General features: G+C 41.2%; 1 pseudogene; it reads left to right on the top strand.

Annotated features, from left to right (window-relative positions):
* Positions 1 to 1,871: 1,871 nt before the first annotated feature.
* On the top strand, positions 1,872 to 2,991 carry LOC129652219 (glyceraldehyde-3-phosphate dehydrogenase-like; annotated as a pseudogene).
* The last annotated feature ends 2,421 nt before the right edge of the window (positions 2,992 to 5,412 follow it).

A 5,412-nucleotide genomic window follows, 5' to 3' on the forward strand; every position in this document is an offset into this window, starting at 1 on the left:
TGTTCTCCAAACATATAGCTCTTGATAATGATTATACACAAAAGTCATGATTATAGAATAATGAATTCTAATTTGTATGCCCCAAAGTCACTTTCATCTTAATTACTACAACTAACTAATATGGCCCCAGGACCAATATTTGTAGTTCTTCCTTATGAAAATGAAAATATCTGAATCCATCAACCACCTATCAACCATGTTATTGTACCCAGCTTTTTCAAATGGGGGAAACTTCCTTTCCCCCCATTTGATCCCCATATTCCCTACAGGAGATTAGAAATTTATCACCATGCCCAGGGTCTCCAGGCAGCATTTACAACTGAAATGAGGTGACAAGATGAAAAAAAGGATATGGAATGAGTATTTCTATCATAAACAGTGAATATTTCAGCCTCCTTCTCACATCTGTTCCCAGAAAACTGTAAATGTGTACATGAGCCAGATTCATTCTCTCTTTCAGAAACTGAACTACCTCAGATATGTACCAGTCCCCCAAGGTTGGCAAGTTGCCTGACCATCCTGCAATGAAGCCCACTTGTAGATCATAGATCTTTCATTGTACTTTCTGGTACTTCACTCTTAAGAAGGAGAAAAAGGGAACCTAAAGGATAGAGTGCCTGAAGAAATATGGATGGAGGTTTGTAACATTGTACAGGAGGCAGTCATCAAAACCATCATCCCCCAGAAGAAGAAATGTAAAAAAGGAAAAATGATTCTCTGAGGAAGCCTTCCAAAGAGCTGAGAAAAGAAGACAAGCAAAAGGCAAAGGAGAAAAGGAAAGATATACCAATCTGAACACAGAGTTTCAAAGAATAGCAAGGAGAGATAAGAAAGCCTTCCTAAGTGATCAATGCAAACAAATAGAGAAAAACAATAGAATGGAAAAACTAGAGATCTCTTCAAGAAAATTAGAGAAATCATGGGAACATTTCATGTAAAGAAATGTGCAGTAAAGGACAGAAATAGTTTGGTCCTAACAGAAGCAGAAGATATTCAGAAGAGGTGACAAGAATACGCAGAAGAACTATACAAAAAAGATCTTAATGACCCAGATAACCATTATGGTGTGATCACTTACCTAGAGCCAGACAGCCTGGAGTGTGAAGTCAAGTGGGCCTAAGGAAGCATCACTATGAAGAAAGCTAATGGAGGTGATGGAATTCCAGCTGAGCTATTTCAAACCCTAAAAGATGATGCTGTGAAAGTGCTGCAATCAATATGCCAGCAAATTTGGAAAACTTAGCAGAGGCCACAGGACTGGAAAAGATCAGTTTTCATTCAATCCCAAAGAAAGGCAATGCCAAAGAACGGTCAAACTACTGCACAATTGCACTCATCTCACACGCTAGGAAAATAATGCTCAAAATTCTCCAAACTAGGCTTCATCAGTATGTGAACTGAGAATTTCCAGATGTTCAGGCTGGATTTTAGAACAGGCAGAAGAACCAGGGATCAAACTGCCAACATCCATTGAATCATACAAAAAGCAAGAGAATTCCAGAAAAATATCTACTTTTGCTTCATTGACTATGCTAAAGTCTTTGACTATGTGGATCACAACAAACTGTGGAAAATTCTTAAAGAGATGGGAATACCAGACCATCTTACCTGCCTTGTCAGTGATGCCTTCTGCACCACCAACTGCACCTCCCTCCTGAGAAATCTGCATGCAGGTCAAGAAGCAACAGCTAGAACCGGACATGAAATAACAGACTGTTTCCAAATTGGGAAAGGAATATGTCATGACAGTATAATGTCACCTTCCTTATTTAACTTTTATGCAGAGTACATCATGCATATAAATGACACATGAAATGCTATATGAATATAAAATACTATATGATATACTACAATGAAATACTGTTATGGGCTCTCTGCTCCTGCCCGTTCGACAGATAGCCGTAACTTCCATGCTGTGCCAGCCGCATCCCTGAGACAAGATGGTGAAGGTCGGAGTGAACGGGTTCGGCCGCATCGGGCACATGGTCACCAGGGCTGTTTTTAATTCTGGCAAAGTGGACATCGTCACCATCAATGACCCATTCATAGACCTTCACTACATGGTCTACATGTTCCAGTATGATTCCACCCACGGCAAGTTCCACGGCACAGTCAAGGCAGAGAACGGGAAGCTCATCATCAATGGAAAGGCCATCACCATCTTCCAGGAGCGAGATCCTGCCAGCATCAAGTGGGGGTGATGCTCGTGATGGAGTCCACTGGGGTCTTCACTACCATGGAGAAGGCTGGGGCTCACTTGAAGGGTGGCACCAAGAGAGTCATCATCTCTGTGCCTTTTGCTGATGCCCCCATGTTTGTGATGGGCTTGAGCCACGAGAAGTATAACAACACCCTCAAGATTGTCAGTGATGCCTCCTGCACCACCAACTGTTTGGCCCCCCTGGCCAAGGTCATCCATGACCACTTTGGCATCGTGGAGGGACTTATGACCACTGTCCACGCCATCATTGTCACCCAGAAGACTGTGGATGGCCCCTCCGGAAAGCTGTGGCATGATGGCCGAGAGGCTGCCCAGAACATCATCCCTGCTTCTACTGGCACTGCCAAGGCCATGTGAAAGGTCATCCCTGAGCTCAACGGGAAGCTCACTGTCATGGCCTTCCACATCCTTACCCCCAAAGTGTCCACTGTGGATCTGACCTGCCGCCTGGAGGAACCTGCCAAGTATGATGAGATTAATAAGGTGGTGAAGCACGCATCAGAGGGCCCTCTCAAGGGCATTCTAGGCTACACTGAGGACCAGGTTGTCTCCTGCGACTTCAACAGCAACACTCACTCTTCTACCTTCGATGCTGGGGCTGGCATTGCCCTCAACGACCACTTTGTCAAGCTCATTTCCTATTACGACAATGAATTCGGCTACAGCAACAGGGTGGTGGAACTCATGGTCCACATGGCCTTCAAGGAGTAAGGTCCCTGGACCCCCAGCCCCAGCAGGAGCACGAGAGGAAGAGAGAGTTCCCCAGCTGCTGGGAAGTCCTGCCCCACCTTGCTCCTCCACCACACAGAATCTTCTGACCTCCACACGTTTCCATCCCCAAGGCCCTGAGGAAGGGGAGGGGCTTAGGGAGCCCTGCCTTGTCTTGTACCATCAATAAAAGTACCCTATACCCAGAAAAAAGAAAAAGAAAAAGAAATACTGTCATGATCTGAGGAAGTATCAGTATAATCTATATTAGTGAGTTTCCAAGGTTTTTTGTTTTTTTTTTTTTAACTATAGATTTTCTTTTTCTCAAATAAAATCTTACTCTGGGCTTCTTCCCCTAGTGGCTCGAATGGTAAAGAATCTGCCTGTGATACAGGAGACCCAGGTTCAGTTCCTAGATGGGGAAGATCCCCTGGAGAACGGAATGGCAACCTACAAATACAAATGGTATTCTTGCCTGGAGAATTCCATGGACAAAGAAGCCTGGCAGACCACAGTCCATGGATTTGCAAGAAATTGGATGAAACTAAGTGACTAACACACATAGTCTAAAGAATATTCACATAGAACTCAATGCATTCCTCACTAACAAGGACATGATTATGAAGGCTGATATAACCAAAATCATTCTGTTTACATTAGACCTAATAGATCCCAGAATTTTGTAACTTATCTAGGCTGTGTTTATTGATGATGAAATATACTCTAGTCACCACCACGGAAAATGCCAATATATGATTTAGTGTTTGAAACAAAGCTAAAATAATCACTGAAATGCTTAAGATTTGAAGAGTAGTAAAATACTGACTGATAACTATAAAGACAATCTTCCTTCATAATCATGTCCTTGTTAGCGAGGAATACATTGAGTTCTATGTGAATATTCTTTAGACTGTGTGTCCTAGTCACTCAGTCATATCCAATTTTTTGCAAACCCATGGACTGTGGTCTGCCAGGCTTCTCTGCCCATGGAATTCTCCAGGCAAGTTGACTCCTTGAGTTACCACAAAAATAGTTATTTAGGAAAACATTTTATCATTCTTCATTCAACTTTAGAGATGTGTCATTATTTTTTGAAAATTTCTCTTTTCTGTGCCTGAAGTTATATTATACCTAGTGCTAAGCCAAGTGCACCATGTTTACCAAGTGTTATATGACTAGGATATATGTGTCTGTCATTTTTTTTCTGAAATATTTGAGTGAAAGGATAGTATTAAAAAGTTTTTCATTTGTCAGGGGAAAATATATTTGTGTTTTAAATAGAAGATAGGCATACACTAATTGTATAGAGTTGTCTGCCCATATCTGTTGGATTTTACAACACCCACATTTTGCTGAGATTGCAACACAAATTCCACACAACACAACATTCCAACACAAATGGATCCTGCCTCCTATCCCCAGATTAGATTTCTAGATATTGAGTTGACACATATTTTGACTGTAGGATATATGAAGTACTCTGGACTCAGACTTGGATTTAAATCTGAGCTTTGCAATGAATTTATGGGACCTTATTCTTTATGATATTTTACTTCTCATGCTTAAGATGGAGTCTAAGAGGGCCTTTTCAATAGGAATCATGAGAGTACTTGATGGTACAATAAATAAAAAGTACTGAGCATGATACCTGGTAAGGTCAACAAAGAGATGGATTTTCCTGCCCAATTTATACTATGAATGCCAGGCTCAGCCATCTATTAGGGCTCTGGCTTTGTCCTTCAGTTTGCCTGACACCTGGATCCTGCCCACTCACAAGTCAAAGCAAAGGTGGTGATGGCATTTAGTTACAAAAATGTCATGACCTACTATTGAGAGAAAAGCAATTTAGAAAAACATATAAACCACACAGTGCGCTGGTACTTCCGTGAGGTAGAATCCCAAGTTAGGGAATCATTCTGTTTTTGAAGGAATGGTTTGAAGAAACACTTTATCAAAATGACAGGATCCTAGATGGCAATAGATAGAGTTCTTTGTAATTGGATAAAGCAAAATGGGCACACAGTGGAAGAAAGGAAGTCATACTGTTTTAGGAGATGAAATGTTTTAAGCCCTCTGTCGAGCCCAAAGTAAAAGATAGACATGCCATCTCTGCCCTTCTCTGAATACAGTTGTTACCACAGCACAGGGAAAAATACCTTCTTCATATACATTATAACTCTTCTAACACATTTATTATAACATGTGGCACTTATTTGCCATTTAATCATTTTGGTAAGCTCCTTGAGAATGCGGGGTCAGATGGCCCTTCTTTCCCTCTCCACTTCCTGAACTTATTACCGTGGTAAACACTAAAAATAAGAGATACTTACCAAGTTGAACATGGAGTTATTTAAATTCAGACATGAATTATGTTCCACTGTGGATTTTGGACATATGTAATAATACCTATTAATCCTGAAATAAAAACCTACCAAAGCCTTTTGTGCATGGTATAAAATCTGAATTGTGAAGTAGGAGGAAAC

Source organism: Bubalus kerabau, chromosome 1, assembly GCF_029407905.1.
Source record: "Bubalus kerabau isolate K-KA32 ecotype Philippines breed swamp buffalo chromosome 1, PCC_UOA_SB_1v2, whole genome shotgun sequence".
NCBI lineage: Eukaryota > Metazoa > Chordata > Mammalia > Artiodactyla > Bovidae > Bubalus > Bubalus kerabau.